General features: G+C 54.7%; 1 long non-coding RNA gene across 1 annotated transcript; it reads right to left on the bottom strand.

Moving 5' to 3' along the window:
• Window positions 1-3,210: 3,210 nt before the first annotated feature.
• Window positions 3,211-9,076, bottom strand: LOC141577890 (uncharacterized). Its single transcript, XR_012507435.1, has 3 exons — window positions 8,973-9,076; window positions 8,329-8,550; window positions 3,211-7,470 (listed from the first exon to the last, which is right to left on the bottom strand). It is a non-coding gene; the product is annotated as an uncharacterized LOC141577890 (long non-coding RNA).
• Between the last annotated feature and the right edge of the window lie 3,190 nt (window positions 9,077-12,266).

Here is a 12,266-nt window from a genome sequence, read left to right on the forward strand (position 1 = left end):
ACCACGGGCCAGGCCCCACGCCAGGTGCTTCAGCCACTCAGTAAAACTCTCAGGGCCTCTCAGTCCCAGCTTGTGAAAAATACCTGTGCCACTGGCCCGTCCCCATTCATCCATTTATTCAAGAAATATTTTTTGAGTGCCCCCTTTGCATCAGGCACTGTTCTAGATACAGGGGGCACAGCCATGAAATAGATTTTTAAAAAAGCCTTGCCTTCGTGGAGCTTGCATTCTAGTGGTGGGGGCGTGGGGACAATCAACCTTCAAAGGAAATAAGTGAAATAGTATGTAAGATGGTGATATGTGCTGGAGAAAAATAAAGAAGGGAGGGAAGATGGGGGTACTAGGATAGGGATAGATTTGTCATTTTAAGTTGAGAGGGTGGTGAAGGCATTGCTGGGAAGGTAGCACTGGTTCTGATTCAGTCAGGCTCTTTGATTTGCACAAAAGTCAAGGATGCAGATGTGATTATTATCATCCCTGTGAAGGACAAGGAAATCAAGCCCAAAGAAGAGTCCAAGGTCAAATGACTAGGAAGAGGAAGACCTCAGAGCTCAGGCTCTGTCTGTGTCTGTAACCACCACATGCTCTTGAGCAGAGAGACAAAAAGGGCTAGAATGGAAGGGGAAAGGGAAATGAAGGCTGTATGGGGGCCTCACAATGGTGGCCATCTGTTTTCCAAACTGAAAATCAGGACACAATCTGAAAAGATTTTCCTGTTGCTCGTAATGAGAGTGGCTGTCTGGGAGAGGTGGTTTGGATGCTGGCCTGAAGGGTGGGATTTCTGAGACATTCCAGTGGCTTGTGGGGCCCACGAGGCAGTCCAGGGGAAGGGCATTGCCATGGCAACGCTAGCCTGGCCTCAGGGCCAAGAGCCTGGTGCAGGGCCACATGGCAGAGAAGCTGCACCGGGCACAGACCCGAGACTGCAGGCCAAGGGGCAGCCAACACCGAGGAGACAGTGGAAAGGGAAGAGGGGTGTGGCCTGCCGCCCATGTTCTGGGCCATTTGGGATGGTGGGCTGGCAGGTTCCAGGAAGCCCCCTGGCAGGAGTCTGAGAGGCATGTGGGGTAAGAACCCAGGCTTTCCTGTTAGACAAGTCTGGGTTTGAGTCCTCCAGCTCTCTGGCCCTGGGCAAGTCACACAACTCTGATGAGCTTATTTCTCCATCTGTGAAAGGGGGATAACAACTCACCTTATAGACAGCTGCAAAGATCATCTTGTTTTGAGATAATGCATGGATTGTGCACAGCGTACTGCAGGCTTCATACTTGATTCCTGCTGTTTCCCTCCTCCCAGTGGGGCATTGGGGGCATGCCAAGCTGGTGAGCGGGTGGAATGGGCAGGACTGTGGGGCTTGGGAAAGGGATGACCCAGTCAACCAGGGCAGTTGCAGGTTCCCAGCCAAGCCCTGCACGTGGGCTGGGGCTTAGTCAGCAACAAAAGAACAATGCCCTTCCCAAACAGCCGGGCCCACAGTGCAAGCCCTTCCTCCAGCTCCCACCACTCTGCAACGCCAGCGCCCTGGTATACAGGCCTTTCCACCCACATGCCCCTGTTCTGGCATGCTAGGGGGTCCAGGGCCCACAGTGCCCTCAGCTCAGGCAAGATGGGACAGAGGCACCCCCACTGCTCCTGCTGGAGACGGTTTCCTTTCTGCCCAGCCACCTGAGCCTCTCAGTAAACTCATTGCTGCCCCACTATTGCTTCTGGAAGACTATCTTTAAAGAAGGGAAAGAACCAGAAGGAATCTCAAAGGCTTTTGCATCCCCATATTTCCATGGGCTGAGCTGCACCCCTCTGGCCAGGGCAGTGGCAGAATCAAGGACAGCTGGAATCCAGCCCAGCTTTTACCAATAATTCATTGTGTGACCTTGAGCATCCTCTCAGGGCCTCCTTTTCTCCGTTCGTAAAGTGAGGGGTTTAGACTAGATCATCTCTAAAGTCTAGTGATGACATCTCAATGATAGCATTCATCGATTTTTCGTCCATTTGTTCATTCATTCGTAGCACTTATCACTTCCCAATATGGTATATTTTCTGTTTGTTTGCTTATTGTCTGTCTTACTCCACACCAGCTCTATGAGGACAGGGAACTTTGTTTGCTCCTGCCACCTACAAGAGGGCATGACAGAGAGTAGAAGCTTGTATTTGACCAAGTCATGGCAGGAAACGCAAGACTGCAGGCTCGAACAGGGTGGTGGAGGGAAGTTCCACAAGAGCACTACTTCTAAAGTTGTAGACAAGGTAGGGAGAACTAAAAAGCATCCCAGGGCTCACAACAGGGTAGGGACTGGGCCTGAGAGAGTGTGGTTAGACTGAGCTGAGCTGTAGGAGGGGACAATGGGCCGGGAGCTGAGGCTTTTGGTGGAGGAAAGCAACCACTATCAACCCATGGTCTAGCAGAGAAATGACTGGGGAATAAAGACCCTTACCTCTTTCTCCTGCCTCTAACCTCCCACAGCAGCATCCCATTGGCTGAATTTACGCAGAAGTCAGAGCGCTCCCTGACACAGTACTTAGAGGTCAGACTCCAAGGCACAGATAGGGTGGGAAAAGGTGGACTTGAGTCTGGAGGGGGAGAGGTGGGACATTCAGCGCACGCGCAATAAACATTCGCTGAGCACTTGCTCCGTGTCAGAGTTTGTGCGCTGGAGACAAAAATGAGACTTGAATGTTGGGAGAGCAAAGGCTCTGCCCTGAAGGCAGCACAAACATGCCTTGACTGGGGCTGGAAGAGCCCCGCCATCCCTCTGCCTGAGGGTCTCCCCCTCTCTATCTGATTGGGTGCAGCAAGCAGATAAATCAGTCTGATTTGCAAAATTAGACTGACAAATGGAAATGAGGGAGAGCTGTTGAAAGGAAGCTGAGGGCTGAGGGGCGGGGCGGGGTAGGTAGGGGCTGGAAAGTCTAGGTGATGGGAATTGGTGGCAAGAGCCACGAATCAGCCCTCAGGAAGGTGACCTTGAAGTTGTGGTTCAGGCTCCAGAGTTTGAAGGGTTCAAATCCCACTCCATCGGCCATTTGTTGTGTGATCTTGGGCCCTTATTCTGTTTCATCATCTATAAAAACGTGGGGCGAGGGTGGAGGGGATAAATAGGATATAGGAATTTGGGGAGGATTAAACAAGAATCTGTGCAAAAGGCCTAGCCTGGTGTCTGGGCACATGGCAAACACTATTATTATAATTAGAGCCACCCCCCCCCCCCCCACACACACTATTCCATTTCTCACTGGCGAGGGATCTCCACCCCCTCTCCAGCTCCATTTAGTTCTGAATGTTTTAGGTCATTCTATGCTTGGCGTTCTGCCAAGGCTCTGACAAAGACAGGAGTTTCTGCTCATTCATCCTAATGCAAGTTCCTGCGTTTATGATAATAGGGAAAAAATGTATGAAAGGGCTGGCTGCCTGTGGAGGGGAAATCTGCTTAGAATTGAAAATCTGAGTCCTTCGTTGGCCCAGCTCTCCCCTCCCAGCGCTTTGGCAAAGGCTGAAGAAAGGAGGGTGGCGGGGAGGAAGAGGAGGGGGAGGAAGGGGTGGGGGAGGAAGAGGCGGCCGAAGCGGACAGCAGGGCGGGTGGGGGGCAGGGGCAAGGCCCCGGCTCGCTTGGGTGAATGGGGTTTCTGGGTGGCTGAGGAAGCCTGCCAAAAAGGCAGAGTGAAAAGGCCAGGCCCCGGGTGGCGCAGCGCGCGGTTTCCATGGCGACACCAGCTGCTGCCTGGGCCGGGCTTGCTGGCTCCTTCCGCGGGGCCTCGTCTGCCACCACATGGTTACCCAGCTCGCTGAGGAGCAAATCTCTGACGGGTCGTTTTGGCCCAGTGCGTCACCAGCCAGTGCCACCACGTTCTGGGCACCATGCTGAGCTCCTGGGGGAGGGGATGGGGGCGGGGTCCAGGGAGGTCTGTGTAAACCTCTGGAAGCTCCTGCTTCATCCAGCCCAGCGTGGAGGGAGGGGCTGCCACCAGGCCAGATAGGAGAGGACAGGGACAGGGATGTAGATGGGGCCAGGCCAGGCCTGTGGCCCTTCGGGGAGAAATGGCAAAGCCAGATGTGTTTGTTAAAGATGTCTGTGCCTACGGTAGAGGGTGGATGAGGTGGTGGGAAGTGAGGGGGATGGTTAGGGTTCGATGAATGAGAAGTTAAGGGGAGGCCATACAGCAGCCCAGTCTTGGGACAATGGCCTGACCTAGGGCACCAGCAGGAGGTGGGAGATCAGAGCTCTTTAAGAAATACAAGTGGCTGTATCTGGTGCTTGGGTGGAAAGGATGTGCAAGTGTCTAGGACACCTCGCAGGGCAGCAGGTAGGTGGGGGCTGTGCTCCCCAAGACAGAAAGTAGGGACATGAACTGTCCCAGAAGAGGACAGGCCATGCTTGTCTAGCTTCTCCCCCACCCCAGACCTCATCAAGGGCTAGATCACGGTGAAGTGGCTGACATTTGATGAAAGGGGAAGAGGTGAGGAAGTATGGCAAACAAGAAATAGTTGGGTGCTCCGCCCAGACACACATGGCCCCTCGGATGCACATGACCTGAGGGAGCCAGTGCCCAGACAAAGCGATACTGGCCCCTCACAGGCAGACAAGATGTGCATCTTGCTGAACTTTATCCTAGATGTGCAATCATTTTGTTTTGCTTTGGTCATCTTAGTATCCAAATCAGGTATCACGCATTTCAGTTCTCTTTTGTCTCTACTCCCGGCAGAGTTCCTTTTACAAGCCATGTCAGGGTGGAGCCCTGTTTCCTGCGCCGTAAGATAGGTCTACCTGTGAGGGAGCCGGTTCACAGGCCCCCTTGTTTTAAGTAAGCAGATCAGGCAGGTGGATTGAACAAAGGACCCGGCAGTGCTGACCTCATGCTCTCCAGAAGGGATCTCTGCCGCTTTCCTTTATGCAACATGCCCAAGAGGCTGAGACCGCTGGGAGGTTCTAAAAGGCTCAGGGACGCAGCTTCCCAGGGATACAGCTACCTGTGTCATTTTTGTGGGGCCCCAGCTGTCCAAGAATACACTTCATTAAATCCCTCCCACCTCTTGTTTTCCTACTCATAGCTTCTTAATCTTTGCTGATAAAACAGGGGTGGATGAGGGGCAGTTCGTGCATATCCAGGCCTGCCTGGGGCCACAGCCCTCAGACCTCCTTGACCACCTTCTCTACCATACTGCCTCCCTCAAACTCTACTCCCAAGACCCAGTTTCAGTTTTTGCCGTACCCTTACTACCATCTATAATTGTTTTGTTGTTTACTTGGTCATTACCAAAGGTTTATAATGTGAGTGTACTGTCCTTGAGGCAGGGACTTTGTCGGTATGGTTTACCACTAAAGTCTCAGTCCCTAGAATGGTATCTGGCTGCCAGGACAAGCCCAGTTTTTGCTGAAGAAATTACTAAATGAGTGAGTGAACAGATTAAAACCATGAGAACTAGCCAGTTTTTCTTCAATGCATTCCCCCTCAGATGGGGTTCAGGAGGCCCTTGGGTGGTTTCCATGTCCGTCTCTCTGTTTCTAAGGAGGGCTGGATCCCAAATACCCCTGTAGACTGGACAAGGGTGTCATTTATCATCCAACACATAGTCCCTGTGTGCCCACAGGTGCCAGGGATACAGCAGGTCCAGCAGGGTCCCGTTCTCATGAAGCTTATATGTTAGAGTGATAAACAGACAGTAAAGTAAATGAATGAGTGAGTGAATAAGTACATTGTAAGTGACACAGATGAAATGGAAAGAGCCGTATAACAGAGAATCTCATTAAAGTAGGGTAGTCGGGGAGGTCTTTCTGAGAAGGTAATACTCTACCTGAGACCTGAAAGTTGAGAAGAAGCCAGGCCTGTGAAGAGCTAATAGAATGATGTTCCAGGGAGTGGGATTGGCATGTGCAAAGGCCCTGGGGCAGGAAAAGGCTCAGCATGTTCCAGGAAGCCAGTGGTCAGGGAGGTAGGGCAGAATCCAATGTTGAAGGGCCTTAAAGCCAGTGGTGAGGAATTTGGTTTTTGAATTGAGGTACAAGGACCACCATTGTTAGGTTTACCCAGGTGAATGATGGGATCTGACCCAGGCTTTGGCTTCTAGGTGGAGAATGAATTGGGGGGTGGGATGGAAAGCAGGATCTGGAAGTGGAGAGCACAGTGTAGAGGTAAGAGGTCAGGGCAACTTAGGTTAGGGTGTTGGCCATAAGGATGGGCAACAGTGGGTAGAAATGAGACCTGGCTGGGGTGGGACTGAGAGGACCAGTTCAGGGTTGGGGTGGAGAGGGAATGAGACAGGTCTCCAGGACGCCCAGATCTCTGGCCTGAGGCATCCAGTCAACCTGGTAAACAATGGCATGTCCAGCTGCTGTCAGAGAAAGATCTGGTGTTTACTGGACATGTGAGAACTTTTCCTCTAGAGTCCACCAAGCTGGGCAGTAAAAGTTTCCACTCTTGCTACATAAAGCTGCTGTGCGCAGGGCATGAGACGCGGTGTCATGAGCAGAGCTGGAAAGTGTTATTATCAACAGTGCAGTATAGTTTTGAATCATCTAATTCTTTCCCCAAATCTGGCATTTGAAAAAAAACCTAGACCCTGTGGTTGGAGAGCCAGTTCTCTACCTCTGAAAGGCCTTCCTACTTCAGGGGAGCCGTTTCATGTCCCCAGAGGGCAGAGGCAGATTGTGAGAGGCTCAGGGATGGAGATTCTAGCTCAGCACAACAAACAGGAGGTTGCTAATAACCAGCACTTTCTCACAGGGATGATCCTCCCATCACTGGGTGTATTCAAGCGGAGGCTGGCAGGAGGCTGGGGCCTCCCCAACCGGTGAGCCAGTCAGCAAGGAGACTGAGTTCCTGTGGTCGTGGACACCCCTTTCCTCTAGCCTCCCTGCATCTCCAGAGGACAGCAGCTGCCTCCCCCGTCCGGCACAGAAACCCCTCTGCCGGCTGGTGGAAGACTAAGCAGCCAAGTCACAGCTAAGCCTGCCCTGCTCGCTCTGGCTTTCAGGATCTCTGTTTCCTCTCAGCGCATGGCCAGGAGAAGAGCAAACCCCAGCGTGGGCGGAGCGGTGGGGCTGTTCTGATGCTGTGCAGGCCTGTCCAAATCCTCCTGGCTTTTCAGGAAAGGGCGTCCTCGTGTCTGTGGGGCTGCTAGAGCCAGGCATGATCGCCTGAAACTCCTCCACTCACAGGCTTGACTCCTGCAGGGACACTCCAAGGGCGTCAAGGATGTGAGGAAGGGGCTCTCCTGCCTAAGCTCCTGGGACAACCCCAGCTCCCTGACCTCTTCCAAGCACTGCTCACCAGAATTGCTGCAGCAGCTGCCCCTTGATGGATAGAACCTACCTGGGGAACCCTCAGGGACAGGGGCCTGCACAGGCCAAGACGCAGGCTGCTTGGTCCCTGCTGGGGCGGAGAGTGGGCTGACACTTCCAGAAGGCTCTGATCTCTGGCAGGCCTGAATGCTTTGCTCCGTGGCTGGTCCCAGCTGCTGCAGTGGACCTCTCTGAGCTGCTGGAGGGGAGAGAGCTGGCATCTAGTATGCTCTGGGGTTGGGGGGAGGCTGTGCTTGTAAGACTAAGATCCTTTTTGGTCTGAAGGAGCCCTGCCTTTGCTGATAGGACTGCAAACTTCTGTTCTGTCATAACAACAACAACAACAACAACAACAACAACAACAACAACAACAACAACAACAACAACAACAGAGAAGGCAGGAGCGAGGGTCAGCTGCTGAGCTGTGGCCCCACCGGAGTGGCCCAGACTTTCCAGTGGGTGCCATAGAGGAGGAGGGCCTAGCTGAGTGGGATCCCACCTCCCTGGGCTGTGGCCCCGCACCTAGGGGTCGGAGCAGGGACAGCGGATTAGTGTTCCAGACTTCTCAGATCAGAGGCCCAGTTGAGAGCTGGAGGGGTGGGGTGGGGTGGGCGGTGCTGGCTGGGGGCTGCCCTGTGGGGGTGGGGTCGGGCAGGGCAGGGCTGGAGGCTTCCTAGCTCTCCCCGCCAGCTGACCCTGTTATTTTTAGTTCTGGAATGCTCCTCCCAAGCCCCCTTCAGTTCTGTTTATCTTGCTTTTGTGTCCCTGTTCCTCTCTGGGAAACTCTACAGCAGGAATGGGATAAATGGAGGGGAGGAAGAGGAGATTAGGGCGGCCAGAAAGAATAGGAGAAATTAGCTGGGGCCAGGCTGGAGGAAGAGGTGGGCGCTGCTCCACCCCGCCCTTCCCCCAGCTCCAGAGGCAGCCTCTTTCTCCTTTCTGCATTTCTTGGGTTTGGGGCCACCAGGCAGTCCCCTCCTCCTTCCCCACCACCGATGATAAGACTTCCTCTGTGCCAGAGACTTCCAGGTCCTGGACAGCCCCATCCTCTCACCTTTCCTCCTGGGACCTCAGGTGACTGGCATCATGCCTAGAGTGGGGTGGGCGGCAGGGCCAGGACGCACTGTGGAGCCCTTTGAGGAACTCCCTTGTGAACATGAAGGAGAGGAACAGTGGGACTGGGGACAAAGAGCTGGTGTGAACTTGGAACCTCAGTTGCGTCCTGTGTGAAACGGGAATGACACCCGTTCTTCTCTCTGAAAGACCGTTGTTGGGCCTGCGTGAGACGGTGGATATGAAACACTATTAACGCGTGGAAGCTGTTTGAGAAAAGTTAGCCTGCGGTTGGAGGAGGGTGCGTGAGTCTCCTGGAGGCTTTTTAGCCGCACTTGGGGAAAGCCACATCCCTCCCCCAGCCTCCCCTAGGCTACGCCAGCTGCTGAGGCTCTTGTAGGAGTGCATCACTCACCCACTGCTCCTCTTCCTCCTCCCCCCCCCCCCCCCCCCCCCCCCGACGCAGGGATGCTGGAGAGGAGGAGCACCTGTGGGCTGAGGAGGGGGGCTTCTAGAGGACATGCCTCCCGCCAGCCCTCAGTCACAGACCCCAGACCTCAGACCTCAGGGCCAGCAGAGGAGAGGGGCAGTGGCTGGAGGCAGTGAGGAGTGGGAAGGGGAGGGGAGTGGAATCCTGAAGTTTACCGTGGTGATGGTTTCCTGACTGGGGTGGGTGCGCTGTCTCTTCCTGTCCTTTCCTTTAAGTCGCCTTCTAGGAAAAGCCCACCAGCCCCCGTGGAGGGCCTGGCGTCACCTGGAGCTGGAACTCAGGGGAAGAAGCCCTGGCGGTCAGCAGGGAGCCTTGGTTGTCCTGAGGCTAAGGGGCAGCAGGAGCATTCTGGCCACTGGCTGCGGTCAGTTGATAAATGGCTGTTCTCCAGCGGCCGCCTTGAAATACCATGTGTAAAAGTGGGGTGGGCATGCCCAGGCCAGTCCTGGGTATAGGAGAGGGAGGAGGAACCATCTGGGGTGACCACTGTCCCCAGGCGTGGGACTGGCACCACTTAGAGGTGGAGAAGAGGCAGCAGCTGTCCCATGCCAGAAAAGGCACTGACCTTTAGAGCAGGAGACAGAAATAGCTGGGGAGAGGCTAGAACCTCTGTGGGAGAGAAATCCAGGCCGGGCAGGGGCAGGCCTGGACACGAGGAAGGGAAGGAAGCCCTACTCATACTGGCCACTCCAGACACTGTGCTGGGCATTTCATGTACTTCTACTTATTTCCCACCTCCAGCCTGCAGAGTGTGTATTATCTCCATTTCACAGATGAGAAAACAGGCTTGGAGAGATGTGGCCAGGCTGGTCGTCAGCAGAGTTGGGAGGAGGACTGAACCAAGCCCAGCTGGTCTGACCATCCACTACCCACAGTGCCTGCAGCAGCCCCTTCCACACTCACAATGACTTTTGTCATCGTAGTGGGTGGGGTATTCAGCTGAGTTGGCACTTGCTGCCGGCCTGATGTGGGGGGGAGAAGAAATGCTGTCAATGAATTCTGGAGGCCCCAAAGGTGAACTTCAACTACTGCTGTTTTTTAAGTGACCCCGAGCCTCTGCACCTCTGCAGCCTGTGACCAGGACTTCCCTTCCTCCCAAACAGAAAGACGGAGGCTCAGCAGTCCCCCGCCCACTTTCCCCAAACTGTGCTGGGCTTCGGGCTGGGCAGAGCCCCAGGAGACCCCACCTCTGCAGCAGTAGCAGGAGCAAGCTTGGGGGAAAGGCCCCTAAGTCTGGGAAGGAAGGCTAGAATAGCAGGCTCAAGATAACGCTGCCTGGCTGACTGGCTCCCCTGTCCGCCCTCCCCACTGACAGCTTCCCAGCCCGGGCAGCTCCCAGCTGTTTCTGCTTATCTGAAGCCAGGGAGGCTGGTTGCCTGGATACCAGTGCTTCTGATTAGTGGTTGGCTCCTTGTGGGGGCAGGCGGAACTGCCGCATCCCGTCCCGCTGGGCGTGGCATCCGCAGGCTCTGCTGAACTGGTCCTTGGAAAGGTGTCGAGGGAGGATTTGGGCGGTATGGGGGAATGCTTGGGAAAAGACCCCTTTGCCAGGAGTTGGCTCAAAGCAGTGCTTTAGAATCAGAAAATATGGGCTTTGCCACTGCTGGCTGTGCAACTTTGGTCACATTAACTTCTCTGAGCCTGTTTCTTTATCTGTGAAGAGGAATAAATATCCCCTGCTTCAGAGTTGTTTAAAGAGTAAATGTGATGATTTGATGCATGCTCAGAGCACAGTTCCCTGATGATCTTAACCCCCTACCCTCACCTGCCACAGCTGGGCCCCTCTGCGTCAGGTGGTCTGTCCGTGTCCTCCAGGGAAGCTGTGTGGGGTCACTGAGGCAGGCAGCTGTGAAGCCTTGGAGGAACCTGGCTTCAGGAAGAGGGCTTGCCACCCCTGCCCGGTGCCCCCAGTGCTTAGCTGGGGCCGGGGAGGTGGGCGCAGGCATGGGTTAGGGAAGACTGGACAGGAGAGCAGCCACTGGGAGTGGGGTGAACACAGCCCAGCGGTGGGAGCAGCCCAAGGTGGCCTGTTACTAGCCCTGGGGTCAGAAGAGAGCAAAGCCATGGGTGCAGGAATGTGACCAAGAAGACATGTTCTTCTGTATCCTTAGGTCCAGTGGTCTCTGAGGGACCTGCTCACTGGAAAGGCAGAGCCCTGGGCTGTGAGCAAGATGAGAGAAACCTGAATACACTCTGCAGAAAGAATTTTCCCCAGCTCATCCCTGAGCTTTCCAGAAACCCTCAGCAGAGCTGGGCCCATGGAGCCGGCAGCTGGTCTGGATGAGAAGCAGCAAATGGCTAAAGGGTGCCAGTGACCCCTGGAGGTTGCGTGGCCATCATAGATCCTCTTCTTGACCCTCTCGACTTAAGAAAAGGGCAGAGAATAAAAGGGATGGTGGGAGGGACACAGAGGGGAGCGCCATCTCACCAGGGCCTTTACTTTCTCTCTCTCTGAATGGAGTGTGAGATCAGCCTGTGCTGCAGCAGAGGGTGTGGAGTCCATGAATAATGCAGAGAGGAGCGTGGGGCAGCTAGAAAGTGGTTACCATTGCATCGGAGCAGGGAATGGGCCTTGAATACAAAACGGAGGGGAGACTGAGGGCTGGAGCCCAAAGGGGAGAGCTCGGTGCTGCCCTTGGGGCTCTGGGTTGAGAGACTTGCTACCCGTCCATAGGGCCCAGGTGCTGCACAGGTCTCCCTGGGCATCTGCAGCAGCCCTGGGCCTGCACACTGGGATCAACTGCTGGGTGTGCCCCGGGCCTGGCCTTCCAGCTGGTTAGGGCAGAAGGAGGCAGTGCCCCCTGTCAGTACCTTCCCAGAGGAGCTGGCGCTGGCGAGCAGGGTGGAAGGAAGGCTTAGAGATGAACTTTCTCAGGGAAACTGAGGGCAATTCCAGAGACTGGGGCGGGGGTCACTTCTAGCAGCTCAGGATTTGGCGGAATTCTAAAGGAGGGGTGTTGCTTAAGAGTCAAAAGAAGAAAGTGAATCTCACCAGGAGGGATCTACAGTAGGTCTGGGTGAAAAGGGCCCCCAACTCTCCTGCACGAGAGCCCTCTCTCTTGCCCAGGAGCCCTCAAAGTTACACCCCTGCAAATCTATGGAATATTTGAACAGAAGAGAGACAAGATCAGATGTGAGCGAGCAAGTCCGCTCAGGCTACTAGGTGGAGACTGCAGGTGGCCAGGAGACCTGGATCATATTATTGTGTAGTGTGTTGTCCTGCAAGATCAATAAGCCATTTACTCTCTGCTCACCTCTGCCTCTATACTTGGCGGTCACACTGTGATTTGAGAGAGAGGGAATGCAGGGGCCAGTGAAGGGACCGCCAGAGCAGTCCAGTGTCAGAGGCTGGTGTAGCCGAGGGCCTGGGCAGCAGCTGAGGGGCTGTGTCTGGAGGTAGAAATGACCACTCTTGGTGATCAACTCAATGTGCGTATGGGGAGAGAGGC

Source organism: Camelus bactrianus, chromosome 6, assembly GCF_048773025.1.
Source record: "Camelus bactrianus isolate YW-2024 breed Bactrian camel chromosome 6, ASM4877302v1, whole genome shotgun sequence".
Taxonomy (NCBI): Eukaryota; Metazoa; Chordata; class Mammalia; order Artiodactyla; family Camelidae; genus Camelus; species Camelus bactrianus.